Genomic DNA, 23,408 nt, shown 5'->3' with positions numbered 1-23,408 from the left:
ATACGGTGTAGACCCCTAAAATTGTCCGGGTCGGAAATAAAGCTTGAAGACTCTCGAAGACTGAAGGAAGATCAGCCAGAAGGACTCCTGGAAGGCCCTAGGAGGGTTCTCTGTAGGTCTAGAGGTCTTAGAATAGCTCAAAATAAGGAAGTGGAGGGAATGAAGCCCAATACGGCCGTACTGAACTTAATACGGCCGTATTGAAGCTTCAATACGGCCGCAGTGAACTCAATACGGCGTATTGAAGTTTCTGAAACTTCAATACGGCCGTACTGAAATCAATACGGCCGTATTGAAGCTTCAATACAGCCGCAGTGAACTCAATACGGGCGCATTGAAATTTCTGAATTTCAATACGGCCGTATTGAACTCAATACGACCGTATTGAAGTTCAAAAATTTCAATACGGCCGTATTGCTTCTGTAGGCCGTATTGCGCCTATTCCCTATAAATATGACGTCAATTGGACGTCATTCCACACTTTCACACTCAGTTTTGACTCCCTCCTTGAGTATTCTGGGGTTTTTGAGCAGTGTTCTGCCCTAGGAATCTCTCTGGGAGTCGATCCGACGAAGTTCCGGAATTCCGAGCACTTAGCTTGGAGATTCGAACCTAGTCGAAGGGAAATCCTCCGGATTTCCATAGTCAAAAGTTTTTAGGAAGGAGCGAGCGAGCTTGTAGAGCGAGGGAACGCCAAAAAGCTTCCCAGTTTTACTCAATATATAAAAGCACGCTTCAAGAGGTTTCTTCTTAAATCCTTCCTTTTACTGCTTTCTGTGTGCATATTTAAACTGTCATCATGTAGATAGTTAATTTATAATCGCTTATAATAAATAGGGGTAATTTAGTAATTTTACGCTATTATTTTAGAAATAATCTGTCATAGGGAACCCGAAAGGGGCGCTGTGGGGTGCTAACACCTTCCCCACGCGTAACCGACTCCCTTACCCGACTCTGGTTGTAATGGCCAAAGTTGATTTATAAAATCAATTGCCTTATCCCTTTTTCCAATGTTTTGAGTAAAACATTGGTGGCGACTCCACGAACCCTCCTTTTGCGAAAACCACTAATCCATGGAGGGTCCCGCTTGGGATTAATATGGATTGGTGAGACTTTTAATAAATAAATTGGATAAGATCGACAAGGTCTCAGTTTGAGAACAAGTCGTTCTAATAATCCAATACATTTTCAAAACTAAAATAATAAGCGAGCTCGACCGTCTTCGCGACCGCCGAGGCCCGTTCGGGCCGGTGGCGACAGATGGCGACTCCACTGGGGAAGCTTCTAGGGTCAGTCCCATTTAGTGACAGATTATTTTTAACAAATAATAGTTAAAATTACTTCATTACCCCTTGCTTGTATGATAACATGTTTATCTATTTGGCTTTAATAACTGTTGTATTTTTAAATTTATGCAATTGTTTGAAATAAAAACTGCACACAAACCTTTGCACACAACAGTTCCCTCTATACCCGGGGGCATGAGTGATTAACCATAGGGAGTGGATGTTAGTACGGCCGGTTGTCGAATGGGTCTATAGGTGCCCGTAGACCGTTGTCGGAAAACATCACTCAAGGTGATAACCATGAACTTGAGTCCGACGGTGCGTTGGAGCTTTCCATCGACCTACGATGAGAGGAATTGGGTCCCTATAATGGGGGCACCTTGGGGGCCTCAGACCGGTGAGAACAGTTAGATCCACCTTGAATATGCACTTTTCTGCAGGATACCCCTACCTCGTGATTCGCTCGTGACTGTTCGTGGATGAGTGAATTGTTTGTGCATTGTTTATGTGAAATTGTTTGAGCATACATTGCATTTCTTTAAACATACAACATTCCTTTTTAAAAATAAGAATAAATAGGAATAAGAATCTTCCATTGCATGGTGTTAACATCTACCTTCATCACATTCATATAGGTAGTTTCCCTTTTCACCCAAAAAATAATAAAAAATACCCAAAAAAGAAAAAGGGTTATTTATCCAAACCAAGCAATATCATGCATCATCTTAGGAACATCCTAAAAACATGATAATGCTTAGTTGAATAAACACTATGCATGCATATTCAACCTCATCATCTCATATCATGCATATAGATCATGGAGAGATCTAGGAGTCATTTCATACATCCCTCCTAGTAATTCATTAATAAATATTAATAAAAAAGAAAGAAATAATCGATGCGTATGTTCAAGATGGATCACATGCCGTTCGTTATCAAGTGTAAGCCAACAACCGCGCCAAGCGAGCGCACATCAACTCCGTTGTTGGTAATCAAGACAGACAAAGGGGAAGGTCCAACACTGTTAAGGATCACTACTCCAAGGCCTTTTCCCTACGAATCGAATAAGGCTGTGCCGTGGATATACGACATCCATTTTTCTGCCGACAGCGATATCTCTAACATCGCTGGACTTGGGGGCATGACTAGGAGTGGCAGGATCTACACTCCCGAAGATCTTCATGATAAAGCCCCCAAGAATAAAGAAAAAGAAGAAAAGAAAACCGAGGAAAATAAGGAATCCGAGGAGGAGACAGACAAGCTGTTAAAATATATCCGACAGAGCAAGTACTCCATCATGGATCAACTTCATAGGACGCCAGCAAAGATTACGCTGTTGTCGTTGATCCTATGCTCCGAACCGCATCGGCAAGCTCTGTTGAAAGTCTTGAACGAGGCATACGTGTCGCACACTATCTCCCAAGACGAGTTTGAGGGGATTGTTAGTCACATCAAGGCTAATGATCACCTCACCTTCATCGATGAAGAAATCCCCGCCGAGGGATCAAACCACAACAAGCCCTTGCACATCTCTATAAAGTGCAAGGAGTATCACATCGCTAAAGTCTTGGTAGATAATGGATCTTCCTTGAATGTGATGCCAAAAAGAACGCTCAAGCAATTGGCAATCAAGGGAGTCCAAATGCGCCCAAGCAACATGATCGTTCGAGCCTTCGACGGTTCAAAAAGAGAAGTGGTGGGAGAAGTCAATCTCCCAATCCAAATTGGACCCACCATCTTCAACGTCGAATTTCAAGTGATGGACATTACTCCCGCATACAGCTGTCTCCTCGGCCGACCTTGGATTCATGATGCGAAAGCTGCTCCCTCTACGCTCCACCAGAAAGTCAAATCCATTGTGGGTGACAAGCTGGTGACTATACAAGCTGAAGATGACATACTCATCAGCAAGCCATCCACCATACCTTACGTGGATGCAGTGGAGGAAGCTCTAGAAACCGCCTTCCAAGCATTGGAAATTGCCAATGTTGAAACGTTTCCCCGAGAAATGAAGAAGGTAGCCCATATGCTCGTCAAGAACGGATACTTGCCAGGACAAGGATTAGACAAGTACTCCCAAGGAATCCCGGAGCTACCCATTATCAAGGATAATCCGGGGAAACAAGGGTTAGGATACAACCCTAACAAAGATCAAAGAACGAAGAGGAATCAAGATCCTTCTCGACGTTCTTTAAGCCAGATCTTTAGGAAGGCCGGTTCACAAGCGTCAAGGCCGGTCGTCGTCGTCAAAATGTTTTTTTCCTTCCGATAGGGATGTATAGACTCAGTGACTATTAGAGATCACTCCTCGGGGACAGCCCGACCCCCGAGCCTCGATAGGGCACATGTTTCCATTATGATTATAATAAAATCATTCTTCATTAATTCTTTATTGCTTCTTTTCTTGCTTGCAATAAAATTCTAGACCACATTATTTTAACCCTGTTTGAATAAACATAAGTGAGGTTAAAATCGTCTTAATAATCAATAAACCCGCATCATTTTTATGTGGAAGTGTGCATGACAGCTTGGAGCACCTTTTCTTGGCATCAATAAGTGCCATCATGGATAAAAGAAATCCTAAAGATAATAAGCTCGGCAGGAAACCCAAAAAGGGGACTGCGCAAAAATAAGAGCAAAAGACCCGCTAGGAATCCCACAAAAGGGTGACCTAGGCAAAAGTTAGGGTTACAAAATGAAGACAAAAACCCGCTAGGAATCCCACGAAAAGGGTGACCTAGGCAAAAATTAGGGTTACAAAATAATGAACAAAAACAAAAGCCCGCTAAGACATCACAAATGGGTGTTTTAGGCAAAAGTTAGGGCCGTCAAAAAAAGAAAAACAAAATAAATCCATGATGGTACCATCAATTGAATTCAACAAGGGGCTCAAGAAAAGCTATCCAAGTTGTCAAAACACAATCATTAATAACAAAGATGTGCTTAACCTCATAAGTGTTTAATCGAACAAGCCTAAACACATAAGCCTACCATGGCCAGCCATTCTTACAAAATCCATTTTTCAAAAATAAAATAATCCCCTCTAAAACACAAACTTTTGAAAATATATATCCTTTCCTTCTTTTCTCTCTTGTCCCAACGATTTTTGAATAATCAAGTGGAAACATGGAGATATAGTGGTCAATAGGAGGGTTGACACATCTTCTAAAGAAAGGGAAGAATCATTTGGTTGATGACACCAAAATCAAATATGCATCATTCCTCGGTAACAGAAATCGGCAGAGCACAGTCCGTCTGGAGGAATGGCAAAATCCAAACACAAAAACGCATCGGTTAATTCTTTTGAAAAAAGAATCAAATAGAATTAGGTGCATCATACTGCATACATGCATACAGATGATAGGTGTACTGGAAGATCACTTATTCTCTGTTTATTGAAAAAACAAAAAATATATAAACTTCAGGAAAAACAATACGCCCGTATCATGTTCAGTACGCCCGTACCAAAATTAGGGTTATGAACAAATTTTCAATTCAATACGGGCATACTGAAATGGATGCGGCCGTATTGGCCATAAAGAAATTTTCAAAGACCTCGTCATGAGGCAACTACATAAAAAAAAAAAATAGGAAAAATTGCTTGTGTATGACAGCAGCAAACAAAATGCAAAGATTCAGAAAATCAACAGCGTCATACAAAATAACTGAGCCTGGAGAGGCTTGCCGAAAGAATACTCTCAAAATAACTGAGCCTGGAGAGGCTTTCCGAAAGAATACTCTCAAAATAACTGAGCCTGGAGAGGCTTGCCGAAAGAATACTCTCAGAATAACTGAGCCTGGAGAGGCTTGCCGAAATAATACTCTCTCAAAATAACTGAGCCTGGAGAGGCTCGCCGAAATAATACTCTCTCAAAATAACTGAGCCTGGAGAGGCTCGCCGAAATAATACTCTCTCAGAATAATTGAGCCTGGAGAGGCTCGCCGAAATAATACTCTCTCAGAATAACTGAGACATTTCTATACAGAAAAAGCCAAAACCAACAAAAAAGGCAAAAATACAGAAATCAACAAAAATACAGAAAAAGCCGAACTCAACAAAAAAGGCAAAAACACAGAAAAAGCCAAAATCAACAAAAAAGGCAAAAACACAGAAAAAGCCAAAATCAAAAAAAGGGCAAAATACAGAAAATCCAACAAATCATGCAAAATAATTGAGCCTGGAGAGGCTTGCCTAAATAATACTCCCGCAGAATAATTGAGCCTGGAGAGGCTTGCCGAAATAATACTCCTTCAGAATAATTGAGCCTGGAGAGGCTCGCCGAAATAATACTCTTTCATCATAACTAAAGCCTGGAGAGGCTTGCAGAAATAATACTCTCTCAGAATAAATGAGCCTGGAGAGGCTCGCAGAAATAATACTCCCCAGAGAAACCTCAGCTTAAGCTCATGGAACAAATCCCCAGCGAGAGCTATCAAAGCAAGATCGACAAAATTCCCAATGGAAGTACGATCTCCCAAGCAGAATATCCAAGTCAAAGGACTTAAACTTCCTCAGTGAAGATAGCTCTCCAACTCAAGTGTTGAGTGAGGCTAAGCCTGCAGAGGCTTCCTAAATAATACTCTGGGATACATAAGATCCCTCATTCCCCAATCGCCTACTCAGAGGCATCCCTGCAAAAGGAGAAAAAATCAAAAAACATCAATAAATATTCCCCAAGCGGAATTTGGCACTCAGCCGAACACTGAACTCCAATTCCTCAGTCGCCTACATAAGAGGCACTCCTTCAAAAGGAAAAATCATAAAAAGATCAATAATCATTCCCCAAGCGGAATCCGGCTCTCAGCCTATCATTGAATATCAAGATAATCTGCCTAACAGAAGAGGCCAATCACAACCAATGACAAAATCCCCTGGCGGATAACAGCCTACACAGAGGCAACAAAATCCAAAAGTTAAAAAGAGTTACCCGAATAAGGATAACCGGGATACTCCACCAACGTCAAAAGGACGTCAGCCAAACATAAGGCATCGCTCAACTCAGAGAGAAAGAGCATCTGTGTCTATACCCCAAGGAGTCAGAAATTCCCCAAGGGTACCAACAATGCAATGCAAGTTGGGGCACAGGAACCTGTGAATGACTGCACATCCCCTAGACGGATCCCTGCGTTATGCAGCCCTCAGTGGCACAAAATCAAAAAACAACCGTCGAAGCAGCATCGTGGACTGTGGAGACAAAATCATCACAAATCCCTGGAAAGGAGATATTCACGCTACCCCCGTCGTCACAAACACGGAGGTATGCAGCTTCCGGCTCGAGCAATGAGCGAAGCTATCTCTGGAAAGGGGGTACTCACTGCTTACCGTTGTCACAAGGGTACTTAGCTTCCGGCTCGAACAAAGAGTGAAGCTAAGCCTGGAGAGGCGGTACTCACAGCTTCCAGCTTGGGCAGCAAGCAAAGCAAAGCCTGGAGAGGCGAAACTCACACTGCTCACCGTCGTCACAAAGGTGCTTAGTTTCCGGCTCGAACAAAGAGCGAGACTAAGCCTGGAGAGGCGAAACTCACACTGCTACCGTTGTCACAAGGGTACTTAGCTTCCGGCTCGAACAAAGAGTGAAGCTAAGCCTGGAGAGGCGGTATTCACAGCTTCCAGCTTGGGCAGCAAGCAAAGCAAAACCTGGAGAGGCTACTCGACAATTTTCCACCGGAAGACACTACAAGTCAGAAGGTTGGCTTATTACCCGGACAATTGGGTCAACTCCTTTACTTGTCAATCGATGCACTAAAAAGACCGTTTGACTAAGTAAAGGGGGGGCAGCTGTAGACCCCTAAAATTGTCCGGGTCGGAAATAAAGCTTGAAGACTCTCGAAGACTGAAGGAAGATCAGCCAGAAGGACTCCTGGAAGGCCCTAGGAGGGTTCTCTGTAGGTCTAGAGGTCTTAGAATAGCTCAAAATAAGGAAGTGGAGGGAATGAAGCCCAATACGGCCGTACTGAACTTAATACGGCCGTATTGAAGCTTCAATACGGCCGCAGTGAACTCAATACGACGTATTGAAGTTTCTGAAACTTCAATACGGCCGTACTGAAATCAATACGGCCGTATTGAAGCTTCAATACAGCCGCAGTGAACTCAATACGGGCGCATTGAAATTTCTGAATTTCAATACGGCCGTATTGAACTCAATACGACCGTATTGAAGTTCAAAAATTTCAATACGGCCGTATTGCTTCTGTAGGCCGTATTGCGCCTATTCCCTATAAATATGACGTCAATTGGACGTCATTCCACACTTTCACACTCAGTTTTGACTCCCTCCTTGAGTATTCTGGGGTTTTTGAGCAGTGTTCTGCCCTAGGAATCTCTCTGGGAGTCGATCCGACGAAGTTCCGGAATTCCGAGCACTTAGCTTGGAGATTCGAACCTAGTCGAAGGGAAATCCTCCGGATTTCCATAGTCAAAAGTTTTTAGGAAGGAGCGAGCGAGCTTGTAGAGCGAGGGAACGCCAAAAAGCTTCCCAGTTTTACTCAATATATAAAAGCACGCTTCAAGAGGTTTCTTCTTAAATCCTTCCTTTTACTGCTTTCTGTGTGCATATTTAAACTATCATCATGTAGATAGTTAATTTATAATCGCTTATAATAAATAGGGGTAATTTAGTAATTTTACGCTATTATTTTAGAAATAATCTGTCATAGGGAACCCGAAAGGGGCGCTGTGGGGTGCTAACACCTTCCCCACGCGTAACCGACTCCCTTACCCGACTCTGGTTGTAATGGCCAAAGTTGATTTATAAAATCAATTGCCTTATCCCTTTTTCCAATGTTTTGAGTAAAACATTGGTGGCGACTCCACGAACCCTCCTTTTGCGAAAACCACTAATCCATGGAGGGTCCCGCTTGGGATTAATATGGATTGGTGAGACTTTTAATAAATAAATTGGATAAGATCGACAAGGTCTCAGTTTGAGAACAAGTCGTTCTAATAATCCAATACATTTTCAAAACTAAAATAATAAGCGAGCTCGACCGTCTTCGCAACCGCCGAGGCCCGTTCGGGCCGGTGGCGACATACGGGCGTATTGAAGCTAGGGTTAAGGCAACCCTTCAGCTTCAATACGGGCGTATTGAGCCCAATACGCCCGCATTGACCTTAACGGTCACACCAATACGGGCGTATTGAGATCAATACGGCCCGTATTGGTTCACAAATTTGCACAATAACGGCCATGTCAGTACAGCCGTATTGAATTCAATACGGGCCGTACTGACGTGAGATCTTCTATAAATAGCCCATTTTCTCCTCATTTCTGCACAACATTCTTCCCTCCTCTACATATCTTCTTTGTGAGTGAGTCCAAGGTCTTCGAAAGTTCAGAGAAATGGCCGAATCGTCTAGAAAGAGACAAAGGGTCCCCGCCCAACGAGAAATGACCGCGAAGCATTTAGAGAAATTGGAGCTTTTCGAGTCGTTTGTCTTCAAGCCATCAAGAGTGCTAGACTTGAACATCCTCCAAGCGATGGAGTGGGAAGACGAGGTCCTAGGCTATATCAACGCCATAGGATGGGGGTTCCTCCTTAGCCCTCATTCCAAGATCTTCCCGACAGCGACAAAGGAGTTCTTGGCTACTGTCGGCGTCACACAGTCGACGAACAGCTTCGGAGAGACGGTCTACTCGGTAGACTTTTGGATGAACGGGGGGTACCGTTGTTTGTCATTGGACGAGTTCAACGTCCAAGCCGGCTTTTTCACACGAGCTGCTCAGTTGGAGTATAGGGATGCCGTGTGCGAGTGTCCGGATGGTCTGACCCCGAATGAGATGTGGAAAGAGATTACGGGTCAGTCGGACTATCACGCTGGAGTGAAAGGCACTCGGCTCCCTACCGCGCTTCGAATCTGCCACAAACTGATCACCGGCTCCATTCATGCAAGGCAAAAGAGCCCAGAGTCGGTGACACGGCAGGACCTGCTGGCTTTATATTGCATGGCCACTGGACAGAAGGCCAACCCCGGATTCTTCTTCCTTGAGCACATCAAGAATCTAGGGGTAAGAGAGGGAGGCGAAGCTCGACGAGGTTACATCCTGGTCTCCACACTTATTTCGGCACTCGCCGAGGCTTGGGGATGTCCCGACGGCATAGATGCGGGGGATTTGGCGCCTAAGTCCATTGGTGCTTCCACCTTAATCAACATGAAGATGATTGCCAAGGTGGGAAGGCAATACGTGCGGGCCACCGACGAGTTCAGTAAGCTCTTTGCAGACATTCAGCTCCCGGGAGATGAGGACCCGCAGCATGAGGCCGGCACCTCCCAGCACGACAGGGCCTACTTCGATGCCCGCTTCGATGCCTTACAGCAGAGCATCGACAGTCGATTTGATGCCACTCAGCATAGCATCAGTGCCTTGCAGCAGAGTTTTGATGCTCGCTTTGATGCTCATCAGCAGGGTATCGAGGCCCTCAGACAGGGGTTTGACAGCATGTCCGTCTGGATACATCGCCGCTTCCCGGACCTGCCACAGGACCCGCCGGCAGAGGAGTGAAGGTCGGCTACTCTTTTCTTGATTTTCGTGCATTTGTTTGATTGGGCTTAGCCCCATTTCTTAATTTTCTTTGTACAAATTCATTTTTAATAATGAAATTTGCAACTTTTGAATTCAAATTCTTTAGCATTTTTTATTTCTGTACAGCAAAAGCCAAAATTAACAAAAAAGGCAAGACACAGAAAAAGCAAAAAAAAATCGATAAAAGGCAAACATAAAGATCCCCAATTGTACAGAATAATTGAGCCTGGAGAGGCTTGCCGAAATAATACTCTCTCAGAATAACTGAGCCTGGAGAGGCTTGCCGAAATAATACTCATACAGAATAATTGAGCCTGGAGAGGCTTGCCGAAATAATACTCTCTCAGAATAACTGAGCCTGGAGAGGCTTGCCGAAATAATACTCATACAGAATAACTGAGCCTGGAGAGGCTTGCCGAAATAATACTCTCTCAGAATAATTGAGCCTGGAGAGGCTCGCCGAAATAATACTCCCTCATCAGAATAACCGAGCCGGGAGAGGCTTGCCAAAATAATACTCTCTCAGAATAACTAAGCCTGGAGAGGCTTGCCGAAATAATACTCCCTCATCACACAGAATAATTGAGCCTGGAGAGGCTCGCCGAAATAATACTCCCCAGAGATATCTCAGCTTCCACTCACGGACCAAATTCCCCAGTGAAAGCTATCAAACCAAGATCAGCAAGATTCCCCAAGGAGGGCTTGATCGTCTAAATAGAATATCCGAGTCGAAAGGACTATGACCTCCTCAGTGGAGGATAGCTTTCCAACTCAAGCGATGAGTGAAGCTAAGCCTGAAGAGGCTTTCTAAATAATACTCTGGGATATATAAACTTTAAATCCCCACTCGCCTACTCAGAGGCACCCCTTCAAGAAAAATACAAAAGACAAATAATCATTCCCCAAGTGGAATCCGGCTCTCAGCCAAACATCAAACGTCAAGATAATCCGCCTAACAGAAGAGGCCAATCAAGATCATCACAATAGAATCCCCCAGCGAATAACAGCCTACACAGAGGCAACAAGACCAGAAAAACAAAAAGAGTCACCCGAATAAGGATAACCGGGATACTCCACCATCGTCGAAAGGACGTCAGCCAATCATAAGGCATCGCTCACATCAGAAAGAGCATCTTCGTGTCTACACCCCAAGGAAACAGAAATTCCTCAATGGGTACCAACTACGCAATGGAAAGTTGGGACACAAGAACCTATGAGTAACTGCACATCCCCTAGACGGATCCCTGCGTTATCCAGCCCTCAGTGGCACAAAAATCAAAAACAATCGTCGAAACAGCATCGTGGACTGTGGAGACAAAATCATCACAAATCCCTGGAGAGGGCAAACTCACATTGCCAGTGTCGTCAAGAACACGCTGGTATAGCCTGGAGAGGCGGTACTCGGCTACCCCGAGGTTGTCAAGAACACGGAGGTATGCAACTACCACGAGGTTGTCAAGAACACGTTGGTATAGCCTGGAGAGGCGGTACTTGGCTACCCCGAGGTTGTCAAGAACACGGAGGTATGCAACTAACACGAGGTTGTCAAGAACACGTTGGTATAGCCTGGAGAGGCGGTACTCGGCTACCCCGAGGTTGTCAAGAACACGGAGGTATGCAACTACCACGAGGTTGTCAAGAACACGTTGGTATAGCCTGGAGAGGCGGTACTCGGCTACCCCGAGGTTGTCAAGAACACGGAGGTATGCAACTACCACGAGGTTGTCAAGAACACGTTGGTATAGCCTGGAGAGGCGGTACTCGGCTACCCCGAGGTTGTCAAGAACACGGAGGTATGCAACTACCACGAGGTTGTCAAGAACACGTTGGTATAGCCTGGAGAGGCGGTACTCGGCTACCCCGAGGTTTTCAAGAACACGGAGGTATGCAACTACCACGAGGTTGTCAAGAACACGTTGGTATAGCCTGGAGAGGCGGTACTCAGCTACCCCGAGGTTGTCAAGAACACGGAGGTATGCATGAGCCTGGAGAGGCGACGACTAATACTCACCCTGGAGAGGGCAAACTCAACCTGGAGAGGCTACTCAACAATTTTCCCACCTGAAGACACTACAAGTCGGAAGGATTGCTTATTCCCCGGACAATTGGGTCAACTCCTTTACTTATCAAACGGTACACCAAAAGGCCGTTTGACTAAGTAAAGGGGGGGCAGCTGTAGACCCCTAAAATTGTCCGGGTCGGAAATAAGACTCGAAGACTCTCAAAGATCAAAGGAAAGTCAGCCAGAAGGACTCCCAGAAGACCATAGGATGACTATCTGTAGGTTTAGAGGTCTTAGAGTAGCCAAAAATAAGAAAGTGGGAGGTTTGGAGCTCAATACGGCCTCCTTGGAGTTCAGTACGGCCGTACTGCACATTTTGTACTACAATACGGCCGTACTGAAACCAATACGACCGTATTGAAGTTTCTGTATTTCAATACGGCCGTACTGAATTCAATACGGCCGTATTGAAGTACAAAAACTCAATACGGGCCGTATTGATCCCAGGGGCCGTACTGCGCCTCATCCCTATAAATAGGACGTCATTTGGACGTCATTTGACACTTTTCCACACTTCTTGGACTCTCTCCTTGAGTATTCTGGGGTTTTTGAGCAGTGTTCTGCCCTAGGAATCTCTCCGAGAGCCGATCCGACGAAGTTCTTGAGTTCTGAGCATTTAGCTTGAGAATTCGAACTAGTCGAAGGGAAATCTTTTTGATTTCCATAGTAAAGATTAATTTTTAGGGAAGGAGCGAGCGAGCGTGTAGTGGGAGGGAGCGCCAAAAAGCCTCCTAACATCTGTTTAGATATATAAAAGCACGCTTCAAGAGGTTTTCCTTAAAATCCCTTCTTTTATTGCTTTCTGATTGTCGCATATTTAATTTTGTCATCATGTAGATATTTAATTTATAATCGTTTATAAAAAATAGGGGTAATTTAGTAATTTTGCACTGTTATTTATGAAATAATCCATCATAGGGAACCCGAAAGGGGCGTTGTGGGGTGCTAACACCTTCCCCGCACGTATCCAACTCCCTTACCCGACTCTGGTTGTAATGACCAAGGTTGATTTATGAAATCAATTGCCTTATCCCTTTTTCCAATGTTTTGAGTAAAATATTGGTGGCGACTCCAAGAACCCTACCTTTTGCGAAAACCACTAATCCATAGAGGGTCCCGCTTGGGGTTAACATGGATTGGTGAACCATTTTAATAAAATTGTTAGTTCGACAAGGTCTCAGTTTGAGAATAAGTCGTTCTAACAATCCACCACTTTTCAAAACATTAAAACGAGTCCGACCATCGTCGCGAATGCCAAGGTCCGTTTCGGCGGGTGGCGACACTATCAAAGACCCCCAAGGCATCATAGAAATAGGGAGTCTTCCAATAGGGAACCCAACATCACTCTTCCTCCATTCCATGGAAAAGATAATGTTGAAAATTATTTGGATTGGGAAATGAAAGTTGAACAACTTTTCTCTTGCCATGGAATAAGTGAAGATAGGAAGGTTTCTTTAGCAACCCTTAGCTTCCAAGGGCATGCTATGTATTGGTGGACCTCCTTAGAAAAAGAAAGGAGAATAAATCATGAGCCCCCAATCCAATATTGGAATGAGCTCCGTAGTGCCTTAAGGAGGAGGCATATTCCTCCATACTATGACCGAGAGCTTATGGACAAGCTACAAAGATTGAAACAAGGGTCCGCTAGTGTGGAAGAATATAGGCAACCTATGGAGTTGCTAATGATGAGGGCTGGGATTAGGGAAGAAGAGAGGACCACAATCTCTAGATTTCAAAGTGGTCTTAATCTTGAGATAAGAGACAAAGTTGAACTTCTACCTTATAGGGATTTGAATGAACTTGTTCAACTTTGCTCAAGAGTGGAGCATCAACTTACAAGAAAACCTTTTCGAAAAGACTCCACTCCCTCTTATTCCAAGAGTTTTAAGAAGGAAGGCCACTCTTCCCTACCTTATCCCAAAGAAGAAAAAGAAAAAGAAAAAGAAAAAGAAAAGCCATCTTTTAAGGCATCTTCCAAAGACACTAAAACAAGTGACATCAAGTGTTTCAAGTGTCTTGGCCGTGGGCACATTTCTTCACAATGTCCCACCAAGAAAACCATGCTTTTAAAGGGCCAAGATCACTATAGTAGCCTTGATGAAGCTACTTCCTCATCTTCAAGTGATGAAGAAGAAGTTTTAGAATCCGAGGAAGAAATCTTACCTTGTGAAGGAGACCTATTGTTGGTTAGAAGGCTCCTTAACAATCAATCTAGTGAAATTGACCAATCAGAAAGAGAGAACTTGTTTCAAACAAAATGCAAGGTCTTAGAAAGTACTTGTTCTCTCATTGTCGATAGTGGGTCTACTTCTAATTGTTGTAGTACTAGATTGGTTGATAAGCTAGCCTTAACTACAAAACCTCATCCTAAACCTTACAAAATGCAATGGATCAATGAGGAAAGAGGTGTTGTAGTTAACCAACAAGAAAGCATACCAATCTCTATTGGCACATATAACGAATAAGTTTTATGTGACATAGTGCCATTAGAGGTTAGTCATGTCTTGCTTGGGAGACAATGGCAATTTGACAAGCACATAATCCATGATGGCCTCACCAATAAAATAAGTTTCCAACACTTGGGAAAGAAATTTGTGTGGTGTCCTCTATCACCTTATCAAGTGAATGAGGACCAACTCAAATTAAAAGCTAAGAAAGATGAGGAGGAGAAAAGCAAAAACAAAAACAAAAAGAAAAGAAAAGAAAAAAGAATTTTTCCTTTGAAGACAAAGGGCTAGGTTCAAGAGAACCTTAGCCCTTGTGCCATCCTCTTTCTTTTGGTGCCAAAGAAAGATGGCAATAGAGGATGTGCACCAATTTAGAAAGCCATCATTGAATAAAAGGCACCCAATCCCTAAATAGATGATTTGGTGAATGAATTGCATGGGGCCAATAAATTTTTTAAATGGTGATGCCTCTTTGGCTCCCTCCTTTCCCTAGCACTTTCGTTCAACAAATTGTGTACTTAAGGATTGCATAGCTAAATTTTCGTATTTTACTTCCCTAATTGTGGTTTTACATCTTTTGAAGGATCCATGGAATGGAAGAGCTTAAAGATTTGAAGTCAAATCCTTCTCAAGAAGGAGGGGATGATGGAGGACCATCCTTGGTACTTCATGTGAAACCCATCACATGGTTCATGGCTATGACCAATATGAGTAGTATAGTATTTTATTGCATTATTCCAAATTTACCCTTGTACTTTAGGGTATTTTAGTCATAGAATTTATTTTATTTTATTTTCCAATTTTACCCTTGTATTTTGGGGTGTTTAGGACTTAGAATTTATTTTCCCTTGTATTTCCTATTTTACCCTTGTATTATGGGGTGCTCTAGATGATTAGGGTTTTTAATTTTGGGCTAGGGTGTTAATTAGAGGGTGACGCATGTTTTTGGCGTTTTTGGGTCTATTTTTGGTGTTAGAAAGGCTTAGGCCCAAGTGGAGGGCAAAGGTTGCATGGTCTTATCATGCACCTAGATATAGTCAATCTAAACCCAAAGATTCCATCCTTGGCCACCAAGTTGCATCTAGGGTTCATTTGCATTTCATTTGGAATGCATTTGCCTACTCCAAATGCAACCCTAGATGCCTTCCCTCCTATAAATACCCAACACCCCACACCTTGTAAATATTTTGGATTATATGAATTTGAGAGAGCATTTCTTTGCCTCAAATCCTATCCTTAGTCCCTAGGTTAGTTTCGGCTAGCCCCCTTGATTCTCCACCCTTGGAGAGTGAAACCCTAGATTGGCCTCCACCTACACTTGGAGTGAGCCAACCTTGAGCAACCATACACCACCACCCTAAAACACTTCCGCCACCCTACTCTTGTTCACGCCTATCTTCCTTTCTCCAACATAAACCTCCCTTTGTCCAACCTTTGATGAGCCTAGATCAAGGGCCAGGTGTCTCCCTTCAATCACTATCATCAACCATGTGTCGCCACCCGCCGAAACGGACCTTGGCATTCGCGACGATGGTCAGACTCTTTTTAAGTTTTGAAAAATGATGGATTGTTAGAACGACTTATTCTCAAACTGAGACCTCATCGAACTAACAATTTTATTAAATGATTCACCAATCCATGTTAATCCCAAGCGGGACCCTCCATGGATTAGTTGTTTTCGCAAAAAGAAGGGTTCTTGGAGTCGCCACCAATGTTTTACTCAAAACATTGGAAAAAGGGATAAGGCAATTGATTTTCGCAAATCAACCTTGGCCATTACAACCAGAGTTGGGTAAGGGAGTCGGTTACGTGCGGGGAAGGTGTTAGCACCCCACAACGCCCCTTTCGGGTTCCCTATGACGGATTATTTCATAAATAACAGTGTAAAATTACTAAATTACCCCTATTTATTAGAAACGATTATAAGCGGAATATTTACATGATGAAAATTCTAAATATGCAATGCAACAATCAGAAAGCGGTAAAAGAAGGGATTTGGAAAAGAAACCTTTGAAGCGTGCTTTTATATATTTAAACAGACGTTAGGAGGCTTTTTGGCGCTCCTTCCCACTACACGCTCGCTCGTTCCTTCCCTAAAAATAATTTTTACTCCGGAAATCAAAGAGATTTCCCTTCGACTAGTTCGAATCCTCAAGCTAAATGCTCAGAACTCAAGAACTTCGTCGGATCGGCTCTCGGAGAGATTTCTAGGGCAGAACACTGCTCAAAAACCCCAGAATACTCAGCTAGAGGGTCCAAAAGTATGGAAAAAGTGTGGGAGGACGTGCCAATGACGTCCTATTTATAGGATTGAGGCGCAATACAGCCTGGGAGGTCAATACGGCCCGTACTGGGTTTTTGAACTACAGTACGGCCGTATTGAATTTGGTACGTCCGTACTGAAGTTCAAAAACTTCAGTACGGCCGTATTGATTTCACTACGGCCCGTACTGAGCCATTTTGAACTACAGTACGGCCGTATTGAATTTGGTACGGCTGTACTGAAGTTCAAAAACTTCAGTACGGCCGTATTGAGTTCACTACGGCCGTATTGCAGTTCAAATGGCTCAGTACGGCCGTACTGAACCTCTGGGAGGGTGTATTGAGCTCCAATCCTCGCACACCCTTATTCTAAGCTACTCTAAGACTTCTAGACCTACAAAGAATCATCCTAGGGTCTTCCAGGAGTCCTTCCGGTTGACTTTCCTTCGGTCTTTGAGAGTCTTTGAGCTTTATTTCCGACCCGAACAATTTTAGGGGTCTACAGCTGCCCCCCCTTTACTTAGTCGAACGACTTTTTGGTGTACCAGTTGACAAGTAAAGGAGTTGACCCAATTGTCCGGGGAGTTAGCCATCCTTCCAACTTGTAGTGTCTTCCGGTGGGAAAATTGTTGAGTGGCCTCTCCAGGTTGAGTATTAGTCGTCGCCTCTCCAGGCTCGTGCATACCTCCGTGTTTCTGACGACGGGGTAGCTGAGTACCGCCTCTCCAGGCTAGTGCATACCTCGGTGTTTCTGACAACCTCGGTAGCTGCATACCTCCGTGTTTCTGACGACGGGGTAGCTGAGTACCGCCTCTCCAGGCTTGTGCATACCTCGGTGTTTCTGACAACCTCGGTAGCTGCATACCTCCGTGTTTCTGACGACGGGGTAGCTGAGTACCGCCTCTCCAGGCTCGTGCATACCTCGGTGTTTCTGACAACCTCGGTAGCTGCATACCTCCGTGTTTCTGACGACGGGGTAGCTGAGTATTAGTCGTCGCCTCTCCAGGCTCGTGCATACCTCGGTGTTTCTGACAACCTCGGTAGCGTGAGTTTGCCCTCTCCAGGGTCTACGGTTTGCCCTCCCCAGGGTTGCATACCTCCGTGCTTCTGGTCACTTTGGTAGCGTGAGTTTGCCATCTCCAGGGTCTGCGGTTTGCCCTCCCCAGGGTTGCATACCTCCGTGCTTCTGGTCACTTTGGTAGCGTGAGTTTGCCCTCTCCAGGGTCTGCGGTTTGCCCTCCCCAGGGTTGCATACCTCCGTGCTTCTGGTCACTTTGGTAGCGTGAGTTTGCCCTCTCCAGGAATTTGTGATGATTTTGTCTCCACAGTCCACGATGCTGCTTCGACGGTTGTTTTTGATTTTGGTGCCGCTGAGGGCTGGATAGCGCAGGGATCCGTCTAGGGGATGTGCAGTTACTCATAGGTTCTTGTGTCCCAACTTTCCATTGCGTAGTTGGTGCCCACTGGGGAAATTCTGATTCCTTGGGGATGTAGACACAAAGATGCTCTTTCTGATGTGAGCGGTGCCTTATGGTTGGCTGACGTCCTTTCGACGGTGGTGGAGTATCCCGGTTATCCTTATTCGGGTGACTCTTTTTGATTTTCTGGTTTTATTGTCTCTGCGTAGGCTGTTATCCGCTGGGGGATTCTATTGTGATGATTTTGTCTCCACAGTCCACGATGCTGCTTCGACGGTTGTTTTTGATTTTGATGCCGCTGAGGGCTGGATAACGCAGGGATCCGTCTAGGGGATGTGCAGTTACTCATAGGTTCTTGTGTCCCAACTTTCCATTGCGTAGTTGGTGCCCACTGGGGAAATTCTGATTCCTTGGGGATGCAGACACAAAGATGCTCTTTCTGAGGTGAGCGATGCCTTATGATTGGCTGACGTCCTTTCGACGTTGGTGGAGTATCCCGGTTATCCTTATTCGGGTGACTCTTTTGATTTTCTGATTTTGTTGCCTCTGCGTAGGCTGTTATCCGCTGGGGGATTCTGTCGTGTTGATCTTGATTGGCCTCTTCTGTTAGGCGGATTATCTTGACGTTCGGTGTTTGGTTGAATATCGAATTCCGCTTGGGGAATGGGTATTGATCTTTTTGGATTTTCCCTTTTTTTGGAGGAGTGCCTCTGAGTAGGCGAATGGGGATTGAGGATCTTATGTATCCCAGAGTATTATTTAGAAAGCCTCTTCAGGCTTAGCTTCACTCGTCGCTTGAGTTGGAAAGCTATCTTCCACTAAGGAAGTCTGAGTCCTTTGACTCGGATATTTTGTTTGGATGATCATGCTTCCGTTGGGGAATCTTGCTGATCTTGCTCTGATAGCTTTCACTGGGAATTCGGCCCAAGAGTGCAAGCTGAGATGTCGCTGGGGAGTATTATTTCGGCAAGCCTCTCCAGGCTCAGTTATTCTATATGATTTGTTGGATTTTCTGAATTTTTTGCCTTTTTTGTCGATTTTCGGCTTTTTCTGTACGGAGGGATCTCAAACACACTCACAGATAAAGTATGCAGAGGAATGAAGATGTTGTTGATGTACAAAAGAATGGGCCAATACGGGCCGTATTGAATTCAATACGCCCGTATTGGTGTGGACGTTATGGCCAATGCTGTCGTATTCATTTCAGTACGCCCGTATTGAGTTGAAAATTTGTTCATAACCCTAATTTTAGTACGGGTGTACTGAACATGGTACGGGCGCTTTGTTTTTTCTGAAGTTTATATGTTTTTTTATTGTTTTATTGTTTTTTTTTTGTTTTTTTTTGTTTTTGTTGTTTTTTGTTTGTTTTTTCAATAAACAGAGAATAAGTGATCTTCCAGTACACCTATCATCTGTATGCATGTATGCGGTATGATGCACCTAATTCTATTTGATTTATTTTTCAAAAGAATTAACCCATGCGTTTCTTTGCTTGGATTTTGCCATTCCTCTTAGACGGGCAGTGCGCTGCCGATTTCTGTAACCGAGGAATGATGCGTGTTATATCGAGATTGGTGTCATCAACCCAGTGATCATTCCCTTCCTTTAGAAGATGTATTAACCTTCCTATTGACCACTATATCTCCATGTTTCCACTAGATTATTCTAAAATCGTTTGGGACAAGAGAAAAGAAAGGAAAGATATTTTTTGTTCAAAAGTTTGTGTTTTAGAGGGGATTATTATTGTTTTGAAAGCGGTTTTTGTAAGAATGGCTGGCCAAGGTAGGCTCATGTGTTTAGGCTTGTTTGATTAAACACTTATGAAGTTAAGAAAGTCCTGTTATTGACGTTGTGATTTGACAACTTAGATAGTTTCCCTTGAACCTTTCTCTTTGAATTCAGCTCATGGTACCATCATGGATTTCTTTTGTTTTTTTGATTGTCCTTATTTTTGCCTAAAACACCCCTTTGTGGCGTCTCAGCGGACCTTTGTTTTTCCTAATTTTTGCCTAGGTCACCCTTTCGTGGGAATCCTAGCGGGTTCTTTGCTCTTATTTTTGCGCAGCCCCCTTTTTGGGTTTCCTGCCGAGCTTTTTTGTTTTTATGATTTTTGTTTTTAAAGGATTTCTTTTTTATCCATGATGGCACTTGTCGAGGCCAAGGAATGGTGCTCCAAGTTGTCACACACACTTCCACATAAAAATGATGCGGGTTTATTGTTTATTAAGACAATTTTAACCTCATTCATGCTTATTTAAACAGGGTTAAAAATAATGTGGTCTAGAAATTTATTGCAAGCAAGAAAAGAAGCAATAAGAAATAATAAAGAATGATTTTATTATAATTCTAGCGGAAACATGTGCCCTATCGAGGCTCGGGGGTCGCGTTGTCCCCGAGGAGTAATCTCTAACAGTCATCAGGTCTATACATCCCTATCGGAAGGAGAAGAGAACTTGATGACGACGACCGACCTTGACGCTTGTGAACCGGCCTTCCTAAAGATCTGGCTTAAAGAACGTCGAGAAGAATCTTGGTTCCTCTTCGTCCTTTGATCTTTATTAGGGTTGTATCCTAACCCTTGTTTCCCCGGATTATCCTTAATAATGGGTAGCTCGGGAATTCCTTGGGAATCCTTGCCAAGTCCTTGTCCAGGCAAGTATCCGTTCTTGGTGAGCATGTAGGCTACCTTCTTCATTTCTCGGGGAAACGTTTCGACATTGGCAATCTCCAATGCTTGGAAGGCGGTTTCTAGAGCTTCCTCTGCTACATCCACATAAGGTATGGCAGATGGCTTGCTGATGAGTATGTCATCTTCAGCTTGTACGGTCACCAGCTTGTCACCCACTATGAATTTGACTTTCTGGTGGAGCCTAGAGGGAACAACTTTTGCATCATGAATCCAAGGTCGGCCGAGGAGACAGCTGTACGCGGGAGTAATGTCCATCACTTGAAATTCGACATTAAAGATGGTGGGTCCAATTTGGATTGGAAGATTAATTTCTCCCACCACTTCTCTTTTAGAACCGTCGAAAGCTCGGACGATCATGTTGCTCGGGCGCATTTGGATTCCCTTGATTGCCATTTGATCGAACGTTCTTTTTGGCATCACATTCAAGGAAGATCCATTATCCACCAAGACTTTAGCGATGTGATACTCCTTGCACTTTACAGAGATGTGCAAGGGCTTGTTGTGATTCGGTCCCTCAGCAGGGATTTCTTCATCGGTGAAAGTGAGGTGATCATTAGCCGTGATGTGACTAACAATCCCCTCAAATTTGTCTTGGGAGATAGTGTGCGACACGTATGCCTCGTTCAAGACTTTCAACAGAGCTTGTCGATGCGATTCGGAGCTTAGGATCAACGACAACAGAGTAATCTTTGTTGGCGTCTTATGAAGTTGATCCATGATGGAGTACTCGCTCTGTCGGATATATTTTAACATCTCGTTAGTCTCCTCCTCGGATTCTTTATTTTCCTCGTTTTTTTTCTTTTTCTTTATTCTTGGGAGCTTTATCATGAAGATCTTCGAGAGTGTAGATCTTGCCACTCCTAGTCATGCCCCCAAGTCCAGCGATGTTAGAGATATCACTGTCGGCAGAAGAATGGATGTCGTATATCCATGGCACAGCCTTATTCGATTCGTAGGGGAAAGGTCTTGGAGCAGTGATCCTTAACGGTGTCGGACCTACCCCTTTATTCATCTTGATTACCAACAACGGAGTTGATGTGCGTTCGCTTGGCGCGGTTGTTGGCTTACACTTAATAACAAATGGCGTGCGATCCATTCTGAACATACGCATCGCTTAATCCTTTTTTTTTTTACTATTATTAATGAATTACTAGGAGGGATGTATGAAATGCAAACCTAGATCCCTCCATGATCTTTGATAAGAATGCATGATATGAGATGATGGCGTTGAATATGCATGCATTGTGTTTATTCAACTAAGCATTATCATGTTTTCAGGATGTTCCTAAGATGATGCATGATATTGCTTGGTTTGGATAAATAACCCTTTTTCTTTTTTGGGTATTTTGTTTTTTTGTATTTTTTTGGGTGAAAAGGGAAACTACCTATATGAATGTGATGAAGGTAGATGTTAACACCATGTAATGGAAGATTCTTATTCCTATTTATTCTTATTTTAAAAGGGAATGTTGTATGTTTAAAGAATGCAATGTATGCTCAAACAATGTCACATAAACAATGCACAAACAATTCACTCATCCACGAACAGTCACGAGCGAATCACGAGGTAGGGGTATCCTGCAGAAAAGTGCATATTCAAGGAGGTTCTAATTGTTCTCACCGGTCCAAGGCCCCCAAGGTGCCCCCATTATAGGGACCCAATTCCTCTCATCGTAAGTCGATGGAAAGCTCCAACGCACTGTCGGACTTGAGTTCACCTTGAGTGATGTTTTCCGACAACGGTCTACGGGCACCTATAGACCCATTCGACAACCGGCCGTACTAACATCCACTCCCTATGGCTTTCCACTCATGCCCCCGGGTAAAGAGGGAACTGTTGTGTGCAAAGGTTTGTGTGCAGTTTATATTTCAAACAATTGCGAAAATTTAAACATTCAACAGTTATTAAAGCCAATTAGAAAAAACATATTATCATACAAGCGAGGGGTAACGAAGTAATTTTAAACTATTATTTTAGAAATAATCCATCACTAAATGGGACTGACTCTCGAGGCTTCCCCAGTGGAGTCGCCATCTGTCGCCGCCCGCCGAAACGGACCTTGGCATTCGCGACGATGGTCGGTCTCTTTTTAAGTTTTGAAAAATGATGGATTGTTAGAACGACTTATTCTCAAACTGAGACCTCATCGAACTAACAATTTTATTAAATGATTCACCAATCCATGTTAATCCCAAGCGGGACCCTCCATGGATTAGTGGTTTTCGCAAAAAGAAGGGTTCTTGGAGTCGCCACCAATGTTTTACTCAAAACATTGGAAAAAGGGATAAGGCAATTGATTTTGGCAAATCAACCTTGGCCATTACAACCAGAGTTGGGTAAGGGAGTCGGTTACGTGCGGGGAAGGTGTTAGCACCCCACAACGCCCCTTTCGGGTTCCCTATGACGGATTATTTCATAAATAACAGTGTAAAATTACTAAATTACCCCTATTTATTAGAAACGATTATAAGCAGAATATTTACATGATGAAAATTCTAAATATGCAATGCAACAATCAGAAAGCGGTAAAAGAAGGGATTTGGAAAAGAAACCTTTGAAGCGTGCTTTTATATATTTAAACAGACGTTAGGAGGCTTTTTGGCGCTCCTTCCCACTACACGCTCGCTCGTTCCTTCCCTAAAAATAATTTTTACTTCGGAAATCAAAGAGATTTCCCTTCGACTAGTTCGAATCCTCAAGCTAAATGCTCAGAACTCA

The sequence above is a fragment of the Cajanus cajan genome, chromosome 2 (genome assembly GCF_000230855.2).
Source record: "Cajanus cajan strain Asha chromosome 2, NIPB_CcT2T_4, whole genome shotgun sequence".
NCBI classification, from domain to species: domain Eukaryota; kingdom Viridiplantae; phylum Streptophyta; class Magnoliopsida; order Fabales; family Fabaceae; genus Cajanus; species Cajanus cajan.
Note: the sequence above shows the minus strand (reverse complement) of the source record.